Here is a 19,151-nt window from a genome sequence, read left to right as displayed (position 1 = left end):
TTTATCTCCTTAAATTTTCTCATGCAAGAAATCTCAATCAATGAGTCTGCAAGTTTTGAGGAAATCAAAAATGTTAGTATGACATAATCAATATCACTGGTACACAAACTATACTCTTACAGCTTAGGCTATGAGGTTTGGAGGATATTTAGTAAGTACGAACTTTTTATTTTCTTTATTAAGAACTCTATAAGTAGATGAAACTGTGTATTGAACATGCACATTGATCGGCAAGTCTAGTCTGTATTTGGATACAGTATTAATAATCTTTATGTTTTCTGTAGTTTTATTAAAATTTTCATGTTCATAGATGATATGAAAGTGCATTTTTTTGAACCAAAATATGTAAGAGCTGAGACAAGTTGTGTTGTTTCTGTGATCCAACACATCACCTAATATATTGTGGAAAGTATAATCATTAATAAACTCACATAATCAGATAATCAGCTGCATGTTGGAAGGGACCAACACATTTATCAAAAATTTCTCTTTTTTCTCCTCTAGTTTCAACCACTGAATCCAGAAATGTTACTTTACTCAGATTTATAGAGCAATCAAGGAAACACCCGGATAATGTATGGTTGTTTATGTGGTACATACAAATTAATTTAGCTGATATTATTTGTGACTGAGCATGAGTGTCTGTTTGGTAGACGAAAACCTTTTTTGGTTTGGAAGTACCTACCTGTATCATCCTAGACCTGTGAGATTCGTGTATACTTCCATAGCCTCTTCTATTACCATAGCCACCTCTCAAATTGCTTTCTGCATATTGTGTAATACAATCTATCTTGATTATACCTTTCTAACCCAGGAGCATGTGACCATTCATAAAAGTAACAGATTTATTTAGCCTTCATTTGTGGTAATGTCTGTGTCATCCTGTCATTGGTATTTTTTCTCATTTTCATTACCTGAACTCTCACGAAACATGGTCACCATATTAAAAATGCTGAACTAGTACTACCTCGATAACATAAAATTTAATTACAGGCAAAGTCAGGAACTGTTAACATTCATGATAACAATTCACTCAAGTTGTGCACTTAGTCACATTGCTCAGAATGATGCCCATGATAATGATCCATTATTGTTAGCCACAAATTGTGATTGCCAGCAACAGCTGCTGTGGCACAAAACAACAACAGTGACTATGGAAGGTAGATAATCTATGCCCTATCTGTTTGATTCTAAAAGTGTTATTTCGGCTCCTATTTTTGGGGTTACTGTATTTTATACCTTCCCCTCAATTTTCTGTAGCCATCCTCCCAAACTGCACCTTTTAAAATCCCAGTGAGGTGGGGCGCCTGGGTGGCTCAGTGGGTTAAAACCTCTGCTTTCGGCTCAGGTCATGATCCCAGGGTCCTGGGATCGAGGCCCGAATCGGGCTCTCTGCTTGGCAGGGAGCCTGCTTCCTCCTCTCTCTCTCTCTTTGCCTGCCTCTCTGCCTACTTGTGATCTCTATCTGTCAAATAAATAAATAAAATCTTTAAAAAAAAAAAAAAAAGATTTAAAATCCCAGTGAGGTAATACACTGTGACAGTGGACTTCCAGTGCTAAAACCAAAACTGTTCTGGATAAACTAAGACAATTGTTCAGCTTACCTTTAGCCAGCTATATGTTGCCAGGGACATTCTGTAGCTACTATGTCTTACTCAGAGCAAATACATATATATTTTTGCGAAGAGTGTTAATATGTTTACCCAGAGATCTGATTGACATGAAGAATAGAACTGCTTACCTCACTTCTTTTTGCTTCCTTGGGAGTGCCCTCCCAATAAAGGTAGTGAATGGATTACTGTCCAGCTGCTATAATTTCTTTCTTGCAATAAGTATGTCTGTTGTATACAAACACATACATACTATTTATTTGTATGAATGTCATATATAATTTTACCTTTCACTGTAGAAAAGTCCATGCAAAAGAGGACAGAATAAGAATTAACAATTATCTCAGATACTCTCTGTAAGATAAGAAGGCCTCATTTTACAAAAATCACCATAATATCACAAAAAGAGGGGAAAAAAACAATGCTTTCCTAGCATGAAATATCAGTGATCAAACTTTCTCATATATATATATTTTTTCACTATTTGTATAAATCCATATTAAAACAGGGAGCACATGTTACATTTATTAATATGTCTCTTAAGTACTGGTTAAAAAATTATAAAACTGCTTTACATGTATACTTATGTTGAACAAGTAAGTATATGGGTATGGGATGATAACAACCAGGTTTTCCAGGTTTTTCATTCTCAAGGAGGGAAGTTCCAGGTAAGAAAGAAAGGAAAGCTAGAATGAATACTGTGGTACTGAATTACTATCAAAGATATCAGTATGAACTTTAGCTTAATTCATATTCAGATAGCTACGGAAACAGTTATAAATATGTGTGTATATGGGGTTAATATTACATGTCAAAGTGTTTATGTATACACTAAGCATGTATCTAAGTATGGTATACATGTGCATATGTATATAAATATATACACACATATATACAAAATACAAAAATAAAACCTAAAATGGATTGTAGACATAAATTCAAGAGCTAAAATTATAGGATTTATGTGAAAAGATAGAAAACAGTCACAATCTTAAAATAAGCCAAGTTTATTTATTTCTTTTTTGTTTGGTTATTTCTTGGTTCTGATAGGACACAAAAGCATGAATAATAAAAGAAAAATGATAAATGAGATAAAATTGATAAAATGAAAAAGTAAACATTTTCATCATCAAAACATACACTTAAAAATACATAATATAGGGGCACCTGGGTGGTTCAGTGGGTTAAAGCCTCTGCCTTCGGCTCTGGTCATGATCCCAGGGTCCTGGGATCGAGCCCCACATCGGGCTCTCTGCTCAGCAGGGAGCCTGCTTCTCCCTCTCTCTCTGCCTGCCTCTCTGCCTACTTGTGATCTCTGTCAAATAAATAAATAAAATCTTAAAAAAAATACATAATATAGAGCAGAAGAAGATATTCCCGTGTATAGGGCTGGTATATCAAAAACATAACTCATTAATAAGCAAATCAATCAAAAAATGGGAAGAAAAAAGTGAACATGCACTTAACCAGTTATTGGAATATCGAATAAGCACATGAAATGATGCTCAACTTTATCATGAGTTACTTATGCAGCTAATACTCTATATCCCCTAAAATAGCTAAATTGAAAAGACTAGCAATACTTCTCTCTCTTTTTTGAGAAAAGATTTTACTTATTTATTTGAGAGAGAGTGAGCATGAGCACAAGGAGGATGGGGGCAGAGAGGGAGAAGCAGACTTCCTGCTGAGCAGGGACCCTGATGGTGTGGCTTCTGGGATCAAGACCTGAGCTAAGGGCAGACACTTAACTGACTGAGTCACCTTGGTGCCCCAAGATTGGCAATACTTCTAAGGATATGGAGCATGTGGAGCTATTATGCACTACTATAGAAATAAAAATTTAAAAACAATACAACTACTTTGGGAAACAGTTTGACATTTTCCTAAAATGTTAAATACTTGCCACATGACTAGCAATTCCCATTCTTGTGTTATCACTGAAGAGAAATCAAGACATATACTTACACAAAAATTGTACCCAACTGCTTATAGCGCTCTACTTATTAGAGCCCTACACTAGAAACAACTAAAGCATCCATCAGGAAGTGGATGGATAAACAAATTGTGATATATTAGCGTAATGGAACACCAGTCTTTTTTTTTTTTTTCAAAGAAGTGTTGATAATACAGCACTGTAAATGAATCTCAGAAACATTATGTTGAGCAAAAACATTATACTGAGAAAATGAAGTCAGAAGTAGAAGAGTGTATGATTACATTTGTAGGAAACCACAAAAATGGCAAATCTAATCTATACTGATTTGTAAATCAGTGGTTTTCTGAGATGGGGAAGAAGAGATTAAAATGGTTAGGGGGAGCCTGGGTAGCTCAAAAGGGTTAAGTGTCTATGTTTAGCTCAGGTCATGATCCCAGGGTCCTGGGATCAATTCCCACAATGAATTCCCCACTCAGCGGGAGTCTGCTTCTCCCTGGGCCTCTGCCCCCACCCTGCTCTCTCTCTCTCTCTCAAATAAATAAATAAAATATTAAAAAAAAAATTGGGGAGTTTTTACAACTGATGGGACTATTTCATATTCTGATTTTGTAGTTTTACAAGTAGTTACACAAGTATGTATTATTTTGAGACTGATAAAACAAAGACTTAAGTGATGCATTTTATTTCATATGTTAATCTCATTAAAGTTAAATAATAGTAGCAATAATAAAACCTCCCAGCTTTCTCTTACTCTCCAAAATGGCATACCATGCTTCCTTTTCCTTCTTTCTTTTTTTAAAAAAAATTTTTCCCCCCAGGTATGCCCTTCTCCTTCAGATCTTGGCAATTGCTCTTCTTTTCATTGTTTGAAGGAACAATAACTTAGGTACTTTATGCAGTTTTTCCCCAAAATTGAAAACTATCAATAAAGGCTCACCAAAATAGTAGAATATATAACTCATCTGCCATTATTTGCTATAAAAATAAAGTGGGTAAATGTATAAAAACATTAATAAAACTTTTTGATGTCCATCTTGAATAATACTTCTGCATTTCTCTTATTATATTCTTAAAATTGATACTGAATTTCTGTAGCTGTATGCTTTCAGAATTTGAAGTTCTGTTAGCCCCTGATTTGTTTTACAAACACCGTAAGTGATATTTCTAGTTGGTTTTAATCCTGCTTCATACATTTATAATTCATGAAAAATAATAACCACTTTTAGGTAAAAAGCTTAATAATTTGTCAAGAAATGTTTTTTAAGAAATGTTTCAGCATTGTTCTAATTCAAAAGACCTAGAACTGCTTGCAGTTCCTTTTGGACTATTCTTTGTTGGCCTGTGTATTTGTGGTTAATGCAAAGACCAAGGTCCTGTAAGTGTCTTGATTTATAATCTGTGCAAAGTGCGAAACATCCCATCTGTTTTTGAGAGAAAAGTATTTTTTATAATACCAGAATTATATTAATTTTTCTTTTAAGTTTTTAATTATTTATGATACATTAAGCAAAAATTTACCCATACATTGAATGTTTTCTTTTTCTATAGAACCTTTAAAACATAATTGAGTTTACAAATATTAACTTAAAATAAAAACTATAGTTCAGAGCTGGTAGGCAAAATTTGACAAATGTGGCAATAAGGATCACTTTATTATTGCAGAAATTTTTAGAGCAGTGGTTCTCAATCTTTTTATGCTTCAAGCCGACTTTTAAATGCTAAAATTTAGGGGTGCCTAGGTGGCTCAGAAGTTAAGCATCTGCCTTCGGCTCAAGTCATGATCTCGGGGTCCTGGAATGGAGCCCCAGGTTGGACTCCCTGCTCAGTAGGGAGTCAGCTTCTCCCTCTCCCTCTGCCCCTGCCCACCCCCACCCTCCCACTCCCCAGCTTGTGCTATCACCCTCTCTCTCAAATAAATAAATGAAGTCATAAAAAAATACTAAAATTCAGGCACTCTATTTGAAGGGATTAAATAACTCAAAGCACTATTAGACAAGTGAGCAATAACTACAGTACAGTTGCTGCTAGAGTATAACTCAGTCTCACAGTGTCTATAAATAGTCTATTATTGCTGTATTCAAAGTATATTGTTTGTGAAGTCACTTTCAAGGCAAGTCACATAACCTATCTGGGACATAATTATCCTCATTTATAAAGTACTAAATGATCTCTTCAAATTCCTTTTGTGAATAAATTATTCTCAAAAAAGTAATTTGATGTCTCTTTCCTTCACTTTACATCTGGCGTTTCCTTTCTGTAAAACCATACATGTGTGATTTTCATAAAAATGAAGTATTAAAAAAGGAAGGCACAGTTCTGTGTTTCGAGTTGTAGCAGAAGGCAGATACACACTATAAAACCATACATGTATGATTTTCATAAAAAAGTATTAGGAAAGGAAGGCATACGTCTGTGTTTTTGAGTTGTAGCAGAAGGCAGATACACACCATTATGGGTTGAATTTTGTCTCCATAAATAATATGTTGAAGTCCAAACCCTTAGCTATTGTGAATGTGACCTTATTTGGAATTACATTTTTTGCAGATTTGATCAAATTAAGATGAGGTTATTAGGACACGCCCTAATTCAGTATGACCCATATCCTTGTGAAAAGAAAAATATCAGAACATAGCACCAGACATGCAAGGCAAAGACCAAGGCAGAGATTGGAGTGATGCATCTCCAAACTAAAAAACAACAAGGATTGCCAAGTAGAGCTGGAAGTTAGGAAGAGTCCAGGAAGAATTGCTCCCCTAGAGCCATGAGAAAGAGCAAGGCCCTGTCCACACTTCGATTTTAGCCTTCCAGAACTGTGAGGTAATACTTTTCTGGTTTGTTTGTTTATATTTTGTTTATTTATTTGAGAGAGAGAACAAGCAGAGGGAGAGAGAGAGAAGCAGACTCACCACCAAGCAGGAGCCCTGATGTGGGGCTCCATCACAAGACCTGGAAATCATGACCCAAGCTGAAGGCAGTCACTCAACCAAACTGAGACACCGAGGTACCCCACTTTTCTGTTTTATTAGCCCAGTTTGTGGTACTTTGTTACAACAGCTCTGCCCTAAGAAATGATAGACTCACCAGTTTTTATTCTCATTTTGGACTTAAAAAGATTCTAGCCATTCTGACAGGCTTAAGTTGACATCTCATTATAGTTATGATTTGCATTTTCCCCTTAATTAGTGATGTTGAGCACTTTTTCATGTACCTGTTGGCCATCTGAAACCTTCCTTGCATAATGCCTGTTCAGGACAATTGCTTGTTTTTAATTGGATTATTTGTTGTTTTGTTTTTCCATTGAGTTATATGAGTTCCTTATATGTTTTGGATATTAGTCTTTTATCAGATGTGTGGTTTGCAAATATTTTCTCCCATTCTGTAGGTTAATTTTTCATTTTGTTGATCATTTATTTTGCTTTGCAGATGGTTTTTAGTGTGATGTAGTTCCACTTATTTATTTTGCTTTTGTTTGGGCTTTGGGAGTTATATCAAAAAAATCATTGCCCAGACCCGTATCTGAGCTTTCCTTATGTTTTGTTTTTAGAAGTTTTATGGTTTCAAGTATTACATTTAAGTCTTTAATGCGTTTTGGGTCAATTTTTATGAGAGGTGTAAGAAAAGGGTCTTAGTTACATTTTTTTGCCTGTAAATACCCACTTTCCCAGCACCATTTATAAGAGACTCTATGTTCTCCATTGAGTATGTTTGGCATACTCAGTGCAGTATTAGTTGACTATATATTCATGGATTTATTTCTGGGCTCTGAATTTTCTTCCACTGTTATAATGTGTCTGTTTTTAGGCCAGTACCATACTATTTTGGTTAATGTGGCTTTGTAATATGGTTTGAAATCAGGAAATGTGATGTGATGCCTCCAGCTTTATTCTTCTTTCTCAGGATTGCTTTGGCTCTTAGGGGTCTTTTGTGGTTCCATACAAATTTCAGAAACTATTTTTTTTTTTTTCTGAAGAAAGAACCCATTGGAATCTTGATAGGGATTGCATTGAATATATAGATGACTTTGAATAGTATAAGCATTATAACAATATTAATTCCTCCAATCTATAAACATGGGATATTGTTCTATTTATTTGTGTCTATTTTAATCTCTTGCATTGAAGTCTTAATGTTTTCAGTGCAGAACTCCTCCACCTCCTGGTAAAATTTATTCCTAAGTTATTTTATTGTTTTTAATGCTATTGTAATTGGGATTATTTTCTCTGTTTCTTTTCAGATAATTCACTACTGATTTTTGTATGTTGATTTTTGTATGCAGCAACTTTACTGAATTCACTAATTACATCTAACAGTTTTTGGTGGAGTCTTTAGGATTTCCTATGTGTAAAATCATGTATTCTATAATTAGAGACAATTTTACTTCTTTCTTTACAATTCTGATGTCTTTTATTTATTTTTCCTTGACTGATTGCTCTGTAGGATGGGCCCTGCAGTTGCCTGGATTTTCTGGTCAGGCTTTCTAGTTAGATGAGACTGGGAACTATACTAAGCAGTAGGCAAGGCTATGAATTAGGCTCACTGGCTAGTCAGGATGGCAGAATAGACCCCAGTATGGCCTCATTGTTTGGGAACCCCCAGTCAAGCAAAACTGTACACTGAGTTCTCTGGCCAGATGAGCCACTGGCTGGACTCCTCATGTGTCAGTTTAAGAGGGCTTCAAGATGGGCTACACAGCCTGTGTGCCCTGGTTAAGTTTCCTGGTTAGACAGAACTGAGGTTTACATTCACCAAGCAGTTTCCCTACCTGGGTGGGGCAGTTAAACAGGCTCCAGGACTGGCAAGGCTCACCATTTTGGGATCCCAAATCAAACTGAACTGCACACCAAATTCCCTCGTCAAATGATGCTACCCTACCATCTTTGCTCTGTGGATGAGCAAAACCACTGAATGGGATTTCTACTTGGGTACTGTTTCTAATAGGAACTTAATCTTAGAAGATCTGAGTATTAGTTGCTATAGATTCCATTCCCTTTCTCCATCACAATATATAATCTTAGGTTCAAGCCTTGCAGATACTCTCATGAGGCCGGACCTGAGTAGGCCTCCTGGAAAATGACCCACAGTTTTGAGGGAGCTTGATGTCTACCTTGGGCTCTCTTTTCCCGCTGAAGAAACCATTTGCTGAGGGGGCCCTTCTTTGTGTGGTACTGTCAGCCAGCAGGAGGAGCAATATGATTAAAGTGTAGCCACTCCTTTTAGTCTTCTAATGAAGTCCTTCTTGGTCTCTGTGCTCTAGGGACCTGCTTCAGCCTCACACCCATGTTCTAGGACCTTCACAGTGCTGTCTTGTCTATGGATTGTTGCTAATTGGTCTTGTGAGGGGAATTGAAGTCAGCAGTTACCTATGTTGCCATCTTGATTATATCACTCCTAGATATTATTCCTAAATTGAAAACATACCTCCACTTAGGAAAGAATAGGAGCTTAAGAAACCTAGATTTGGAGGTAATTTCTCATTCTAAAGCTTTCTTTAATCCTTGTATTTGTATAAATATTGTAAATACACTTGAATCTAAGGGTAATAACTTTGTGAGCTGAAATGTGAATGTGGCCAGCAGTGACTTACTTCTGTTTTCACTAGAGAAACTCATCTTACTGGAAATGTATTTTATTAAGTTCAAATGAGCTCAAACCTGTGGGATGTAAATTTATCTTCTATAACAGTTTTTGACTTAAAGGTCATCTAGACATGAGAATAACAATTTTCTGATTCAAATAAAACTTTTGAGGGGGATATAAGAGTACTTAGAAAGCTGTGTGGATCAGCTGAACTTTGTCAAATAATGTTTGATAGCTAAAGCATAGAAGCAGAAATATATAAATCAAATTTACTTTGAGACAGAGATAGATATTAAAATTAAAGAAAAATGACTCATTTTTTGAAGTGTTCTTTGATGTTTTATGAACTTCAAATGCCCTCATGTGTTCCCATGTCTTTCATATGTGTATATCATCCTCAGCAAAAAAAAATGAACGAACATAAGGAGGTGCTTGGACAAGCATGACACTCCTGTCCTGGGCATTTGGTACTAGAATAGCTGTTTTCAAAGAGAAAAGGTGGACTTGAAGGTTTTCTCCTGAATAGTAGTTGTAGTAGGTCTCCATTTAGAAATTTCTCAGTGTAATCACCTCAGGGTCTAAAGAAATACAATATTGTTCAAGACATATCATTTGAGATGATCTATTTTTACTTTCTTTAGCACATGGTCAAAAGGTAAATATATCCTGCCTTAACCGTATTGCTTTCTGATCTAATTAAATGAGTATGCATATATTTATGAGCCAGGACTGTAGTTTAGTTAGACTTGCTTATTTGTCTTTCTAGTGAGAAGAAAGTGTATTAAAGTTAAGATGTAGTATATATATATGTATATATATATAATTTAATTGGTCAAAGCTATAGTCAAAGTTTGAAGAAAGGAATGAAAAGGAGAATCTGATTGTTCATTTCATATCCATATCATCCATGGAATGCTAAAGTATACATAAAGTAATGGATGAAAATTAAATTATCTGTAATTTATTATTTCTGTGGACTTCTTACGTGACTTAGAGAAATATCTGGAATAAAGGAAATAATGAGATATGTTTTGCTTTCATATTCAGTATTTTTCTGGAACTAAAGCAAACTGCAAATGCTGTAACAGCAAGTCTCAAACCATGAAATTTAGTAGAAAATAAATAGTAAGACTTACAAATCCAGAGACCTCACAGCATCTTTTATTAAATGGAACTGAAGAGGATAGTGGTTATATAGTATGCAGAACATAAAGTACATAGTAGTGATGGAATGAGATGGTATGAGATATGTTTGGTTTCCACAAGTTCTTTAATGATCTGCATTTAAGAGGAGACTTTGAGTTCTAGGGAACTTTTTATAAGTCACCAAGTATTTCTTTGTGTGAGACTGAATATTATCGAAAGGATCATTTACATAATTACTCATACAATTCAATCAATATAGTCAAAAAAACAAACATATACAGCAAAGTCACTTAATGGCAAAATTGTGAATTTGATTCATTCCAAGTTTTATGGAAGTACTTTTCCTATCAAGTAAAATGACTAAATTCTGTCCAATAAAACAGTCTCAAATAATTCAACATAGTAATTTAATAATACATTTTTTAATTTATTTTATTTATTTGACAAAGAGAGAGAGAGATCACAAGAAGGCAGAGTGGCAGGCAATGAGAGGGGGAAGCAGGCTTCCGGCTGAGCAGAGAGCCCAGTGAGGGGCTTGATCCCAGGACCCTGAGATCATGACCTGAGCTGAAGGCAGAGGCCTAACCCACTGAGCCACCCAGGTGACCCTACATTTCCTTATTTAAATCTGAGATAAAGTACAGCTTGAGAAGTTACTGGGGAAGACACAGGTTAACAAGCTGAACACAATAGCCTATAAATAGTAATAGCAAAAAGTTCAATCTGTTTGAAAGCGAAGGGTGGCACAGAGACATCTGCTCTTACTTTTACTTAAGGGCTTAATATATACACAATAAGAAAGCCATATGACATAAAAATTTTGTTCGTTTTATCTGAAGAATTAAATAAAAATAAATTTCTCTTGGAAAGAATTTTCTTTTAATATCTTGATAACTTTTTTGGTCACTTGTTTTTAAGAGAAGTTTTTGTCTGGAAGCTGTTGTATAAGGAAGAACAGTGCCAAAAGGTAGACAGTGGTGAAAGAAATAATCCTCCCAGCAATCCAGTAACTGAAAGTTAATGCAGTTTTTCAGATCCTCCTTACACATTTCACATTAATCAGACTAGCCTCTGAAAAAATATTCTGCTTTAGTAGGTTAAGAATGAAAGTTTTAGAGGTATTCAGTTTTTTGTATACTCTCAGTTGTGTATGGTACATAAGCCAGAGTTTCCCCTTCAAAATATGTCTAGTATCTGTACTCCACCACTGTCAAATGGGAGTCTAATATAAGAATACTTGTAAATCGTTTCAGACTGCATATAAATGCAAAGAATCACACACAAAATACTCTGTTTCTATATGTGTTTTTCCTTAAATCTTCCTTTAATTGACTGCCATGGGCAAAAAAACATCCTAGTAAGAGAATAATAACCTCTCTGTACTGAAAAGATAAATGTATGCAGGATGATATTAATTACACCAAGTGGTAATTATACAAGATAAATGTATGCAACAAAGAATTTTCAAGAAATAAGGTTTCTTTTGCATTTCCCTCTTTCCCACATTTATTAGTTTATTAAATAACTTTATGTCATAGTAAAATTCCTTTTATTAGCCTTAAGGAGAATTGAGAGTTTTAGCAATTAGTTATAAATTGATTCGGTTTCAAAACTGTAGCTGTTAATGCAATTATGCAAAATTAGCTATAAAATGAACTGACTACTCAAAAATAAATGAAAAAGAAGACTCTCATCAACAGATAGCAACTTAGTGATCACTATTAACTTCCATAGAAGACAAAGTATAATACCCAAGCGGATGTGATTACTGCTCTGGAATATCAGCATTCCTTTGCATTTTATCTTCATGAGGAATTTTCAAAAGTAAGTAACTTACTAAGTGCATTCAACATATATAATGTTTACTTTGTAGATGAAATCATGATCAGATGTAGCTTAGTTCTCATCAGTATGAATAATCAAGTAAAAGTGTAACTCAATTCTTCAAACAATTTTAAAGATTTTGTTAATGGCATTTATTTGCTGAATATTAGAGCAACCCAGTGAAGACACATTTCATTGACCTTGTCCCTGTGTCTAAATTCCAGTGGTTGGAAGGGTTATGATTTTGATAATGCCAATCACAAGGGATAGCCAGAATGCCACCAGGACAACTCACTGTTCTTAAGTGCCAATCTTATTTGAATGTTGACTCTGGGTGAAGTTTAAAAAAAAAAAAAAAGGCCACTTTGAGGACATTGCATTTGGTTTGCATGTCTTCTTTTAAGATAAGGTACTACAAAGTATTTTTGAAGGGTGAATAAACCAAAAATGACTTAACTGGCCAAAATTAATAAAGTAATATTGACAGTTCTTCATATACTTATTGAAAAGGTAACATATGATGGCAAAATAGAAAAAAATTGCCCAATAAAGAAATCGGGCAATGAGACTGATGAAGAATAAATAAAACATAAGTAAGATATTTGCCCTTTATAATCTAAGGCAATTATCATTGTAAACTGGATGATTGCTTCAGAGAATGAAGATTTTAGCAATAATACCTCTCAATATTTTTGTTGCTGCTGGAAGTGCATGTGTGCTGTCATTTGGAGTAGTGCATGTATTCTAACTGGTTCTCCCCCAAACCAGTATCTAATCATAAATCGTGTATGTGTTCCTCATTGCTTACAGGATTAAGCATCAGTTCCTTGATCCAATATATAGCTGATCAACTAGTATCTATACCTGTCCCTCTAAGTATAGGCCTTGGTATATATCGCTAACCCCTTCCATGCCCATGTCAAGTCATATCTCAGTCTTAGATATGTATTCATAACTTTTGAATCATCCTGTTGTATTGCCTTATGATTTTTTCACAGTATTCTATTAGGCAGGATTAACCCACATCCCTGTTTTCATATAAAGCAACCTCTCAAATTTCAGTGTTTTGCTCCAGTATATGTCTCTTATAATGCATTTTGTGGCCATGCTGGTAAAATTCAGCACTCCCTCTTTAGACATTTCACTACACTTTGTCTCAGTTTCAGTCTTAGCATTACTTACACTGTTGATTTAAAAAGAGCATTTTCAGGGTGCCTGGGTGGCTCAGTGGGTTAAAGCCTGTGTCTTTGGCTCAGGTCATTGTCTCAGGGTCCTGGGATCGAGCCCCACATTGGGCTCTCTGCTCAGTGGGGAGCCTGCTTCCCTTCCTCTCTCTCTGCCTGCCTCTCTGACAAATTGTGATCTCTGTCTGTCAATGAATAAATAAAATCTTTAGAAAATAAATAAATAAAATAAAAAGAGCATTTTCTTCTACTAGTCTATAAGCTTCTGGAAGGCAGGATTATATTTTATTTGCATTTCTGCCCCATATATATATATATATATATATATATATATATACATACATACACACACATACACACACACTCTTAATATATATACTGTTAATATGTATATCTTAATATATATACTCTTAATATATTACATATATATTAAATTATATACATGTATATATGCATATATTATGCATATATACATATATATTACATACACACACACACACACACAGGCTAGATGCTTAATAAAGAAAACGAATAAATGCAACTGAACTACATACTTCAAGAGAAATAAAGAAAGGAAGTGTTCCAGATGTGAGGAAACAGGAAAGGGGCTGATCAGCACTTATATTTGCTCAAGGAAGAAAAATGAAAATAATTTTTATATCTTCTCTGTGGTTTAGAGTGGTTCACCAGAATTGATTCAAAAACACAGTTCACTCCTGGAATAAATTCTGTATATTTGGTTGCAACTTGCCTATCACTACCACTTTTGGGGATCAAAAGCAAGTACCGTATGTGTGAATGAAAACTTTAAAAATATCTTTTACAGGGGTGCCTGGGTGGTTCAGTGGGTTAAAGCCTCTGCCTTCGGCTCAGGTCATGATCCCAGATTCCCGGGATCGAGCCCCACATCGGGCTCAGCAGGGAGCCTGCTTCCTCCTCTCTCTCTGTCTCCCCGCCTACTTGTGATCTCTCTCTCTCTGTCAAATAAATAAATAAAATCTTTAAAAAAATTATCTTTTACATTATCATAGGCGAAATTATGGTCAAGGCTTACATGACTTTATGGCTAATTACTGACTGGTATCTTCTCCACTTCAAGGCAATTACCAACAGATTATGTTCTCTAAGCTCTTTACCCCTTTATCATGCCAATCTCTTGTCATATATTTTTGATTACTGGTAGTGTAATTGTGCTTATCTAGAGAATCACTACCTTGTTTTTTCCCCCATAATTTGTAAATTAAGGCATTGGTACCTGAGATTTAGGATGTCCTTAGTTGTATATTTGGATTGAAATAAATTATTTTTATACATATCTGTGATGGAAAAAAAATTTTTTTAAAGATACTATTTTTTTAAGTAATCTCTGCATCCATCCTGGGGCTCAGACTCAGAACCCCAAGATCGAGAGTCGCATGCTCTACCAAATGAGCCAGCCAAACACTCTGGGAAACAAAGTTTTGTTTTGTTTTTTGTTTTTTTTTGTGTTTTTTTTTCCTAATGAAACAGTTTATTACCAAAGCATAAGTGACAACAGTAGCAGGAAGGGTCTCCACTGACCAGCTCATGGGAGAGGTTGAGCCAGCCCCTTCAGTGTAGACCCTACTTACCTGTCTGCAACCTGGCAGGAGACACTGGCTGAGAGGACAGGACAGTGGAATGGAGGAATTCACATTATCTGGAGCCTAACTGCTGGGTTCCCTGATGCTAATCAAGACTGATTCATAGTGTTGCTTAAAGCCGCAGCAGGCATGCACATTCAGAGGATCTTTCTAGAAGCTCATCTGTGATACTACAGCAGGCCTTGAGTCACACTTCTTGGAAAACAAAAATTTAAAAGCCAAATACAGACATAATGCCCAGACATCCAGTTGCTTTCTGATTTCAAACTAGCTTTCCAACAATAGCCACAGCTGTTTTGCCCCTGAAACACTTTACTTGAATGAAGGAGGAGGAATCACACTTCCTCCTCCTCCTCCTCCTCCTCCTCCTCCTCCAACTCCTCCTCCTCCTCCTCCTCTTCTTCTTCTTCTTCTTCTTCTTCTTCCTCCTCCTCCTCCTCCTCCCTCTTCCTCCTCTTCCTCCTCTCCTCTTCCTCTTCCTCTTCCTCTTCTTTCTCTCCTCTTCCTTCTCCTCCTCCTCCTCCTCTTCTTCTTCTTCTTCTTTTTTAAAGATTTTATTTATTTATTTGACAGAGAGAGACAGCCAGAGAGGGAACACAACCACGGGGGAGTGGGGGAAAGAGAAGCAGGCTTCCCGCTCAGCTGGGAGCCGGGTGTGGGAGTTGATCCCAGGACCCTGGGATCATGACCTGAGCCGAAGGCAGACGCTTAACTCTCTGAGCCACCCAGGTGCCCCAGGAATCACTTCTGTGTGGTTGGGTGTGTCTTTAAATCCTTATATTGTTTTAGCCACTTGGCCAACTTTTCATTTTATTAATGCTGACTGAAGAATTTGTTAAAGAGGAAGGTATGGTAAAAATATGATTTTAGAGTCAGCCAAACCCTACTTTGAGTCCATATCCATCCTTTTTGCTATCTCTAGGATTTTCAGTTTCCTTATCTTTAACTTGCGAACATTAAATAAGATAATACAAATGAAGCATTGGTTGATTTTGCCATCATCTAGCTATATATTTCCAAGCTCTTTGATAGCATTTACTTGTTTGCTTGTACATTGATCATCTTCAGCTTTAAAATGCCCTTTAAAAGTTGAAAATAGAGCTACCCTATAACCCAACAGCAATTGCGCTACTGGGTATTTACCCCAAAGATACAAATATAGTGATACAAAGGGGCACCTGCACCACAATGTTTATAGCAGCTATGAAAAGCTATAGAAAGAGCCTAGATGTCCATCAAGAGATGAATGGATAAAGAAGATGTGGTATGTATGTTTGTGTACACAAACACATACACAATGGAATACTACTCAGGTGTCAAAAAAATAATCTTGCCATTTGCAATGACATGGGTGGAACTAAAGGGTATTATGTTAAGCAAAATAAGTCAAACAGAGAAAGAGAGTTATCTGGACTGTAGGGGAAGAGAGGAAAAAATAAAACAAGATGAGATCAGAGTAAAAAACAAACCATAAGAGACTCTTAATCATAGGAAACAAACTGAGGGTTGCTAAAGGGGAGAGATGTGGAGGGTCGGGGTACCTGGATGATGGACATTAAGGAGGGCATGGATGTAATGAGCATTGGGTATTATATAAGACTGATGAATCATTGACCTCTACCTCTGAAACCAATAACAAATTAGATGTTAATTAATTGAATTTTAATTAAAAATAAAATAAAATAAAATGTCCTTTAATCGGAATTATGATCTGCATGACCACTTCTTAAGGCTCCCCAAGCTGTACACTTCATAATTCTAGGTAGCATCTTTCATTGGGTTAGATAAAATGGTCCTTTCCATCTTTTGGAGTCTAAGCTATGCATAACTACGTTTGAAGCCCAGTAAACTGTATATATGGTAATTACCCGATGTTATATGTTTTGGCTCTGAGACAAATAATTAGTTAAATTTTGACCCACATTAATAAGTGATCAAAATTTTGCAAGTGGGAAAAAAGGAGAGCTTCTTTATTTTTGTGTGTTTTTGTCTGAGTTAAAATTTTATATTTGGAAGGTGACATCTTCCTTAATATGCCTTTAGAGTTTATTGCTAACTTAGCCCAGAAAATTAATGATTCAGGGCAAAGGACTTGCAGCTATTTAGGAAACAAGTGTCTCATAAGAGACTTGGTAATATGACAAATGTCTTGAAACAGCACTGGTACCACTCAGGATAGTGGTAGACATGCGGATTAAGGTCTTACGGGACACATGTGAAACGATTATGCATTTGCCTTTGACATGATTGTGATAGTACTCTGACATGGAGGTGTTACATTTTATTTTCTTTCACTGTTACCTTTATGTTTGCTTACTATGGGTCAGTGGTAGATCAATGTGTTGATTGTTAGGAGGCAGAAGTTAATAAAGAGGCAGTCAGCTAACATTGCCACTTTTTCAGTTTCCACTTGGATGGTCAGATGCTCAAATGACATTTAGGTATCAGGGTATACCAAAGAAGCATTAGTTTAATTTCTCTTTGGACTCCCTGAAAAATCGTCTGTGACCATAATCTTAATTCTCAGTGCTGAAAATCAAACTTGAACTTACTTCCTTCTGAAAGAAATGTTACCAGTAGTCTTTGGGTTAAATCATTGTTTTAGATAAGGAAATTGTTGCTTTGCAAAGCGAATTTAGCTCCTGGTTATTGAAGTATATATCCCATATATTTATATATCCATTATGTATTCATGTATATATTGAATATATATAGTGAGTGCATATACATATATATACATACACATATATTGAATATATATACATACATACTAAAACACACACACATTATTTTCTTGGTAAGAGTGGATTTCCTCTCCTATCCCTAATTCTGACACTCTTAAACTGCAAGGAAAACTAACCAGTTCCTTAAAAAGTAAAAGAGCTAAAGCTTCCTTCTTGTTCATTGTGTTCGTCTGTTTTCTTGGATTTTTTTGAAACTTTAAAGACTTGTGTTATGGTAATTTTATAATTCAGTCTGGTTTAATTGGCTCACTTAAAAATGGAAGTATGCATTTTAAATGTGTGACAAGGCTTTTATCAGTGAAGCTTGTATTTAATAATGATTTGTATGGAGGCAAAAATGCTGAAAATAGTGCTCTTGGCCTTTGGCTCTCTATTACAAGTGCAGTATACACTAATGGCCCAGTAAGTGTTTGTCTCTTTCAGAGATGAATCTGAGCAGAAATTCCATTTAAAATGTGAACAAGGGCATAGAAAGCTATTTTGAAAGTGGAGATTTTGAGAAATAAGCTTGTCAGCTGTTCTCCGGCCACCCTTTTGAATGAGATTCCCATTTTATCTATAATATAAGCTACCTACACATGGTTTTTATTTTTCAAGTACAAGTGATCCATTCCATGAGAGCCTGAAAGTTACTAAAAATGGGTTTTATCAGTGACTGTAAAAAGACTGTTTTATAGGACATAAACATAAATCAGCCTGGGACTCGACATCAGTTTAAGGAGTTAAAAGTTAACAATGTTGGTAATTTTCAGAATATATCACATTTAGTCTGGAGCTTTATTCCAAACTTCCCCTTATAATTATGAGTTATGCCATTTAAACTCTACAGAAAAATGTTAATTATCCAGAGAAGAAGAAAGAAACTTACCAATCAAATATGGCTAATTAATAGTTTTCTCCAAAGATTTTCCTAGAAGAAAAAATCCTCACACATTATATTTCTAGATTAGTCATCCGTGGCTAGTCATCTTTATGTGGGAAAACACTACATAGATTCTATTTAACTTGTTCTTTTAAATTCATTAGACCTTTCTCATATTAAAAGAGACCTGATATTTTTATATTATACTCCCATCAGCCAATTTTAAGAGAAAATTATTCACATAAGTGAATTCTCTAATAATGTTTACAACATGTATTGGGGTTCTCCAGAAAATTAGAACCAAGAGGAACTATATGTTATTATATGTAAACTTATATTATGATTTTTATATTGATACATGTATGTTATATATAGTATATAGAGAGGGTTTTGTTGTTGTTGATTTTGTTAGAGAGAGCTAGAGAACATGAGTGAGGAGGAGGGGCAGATGGAGAGGGAGAGAGAGAATCTTAAGCAGGCTCCACACTCAGTGCATAGCCCAGCACAGAGCTTGATCTCACAACCCTGAGATCATGATGTGAACCAAAATCAATAGTTGGACGCTAAGCTGACTGAGCCACCCAGGTGCCCCTAAAAAGAGGTTTCTATTTTTTATTTTTATATTTTTTAAAAATTTTATTTATTT

Source organism: Martes martes, assembly GCF_963455335.1.
Source record: "Martes martes genome assembly, chromosome: 5".
NCBI lineage: Eukaryota > Metazoa > Chordata > Mammalia > Carnivora > Mustelidae > Martes > Martes martes.
This window is presented reverse-complemented; position numbering follows the sequence as displayed.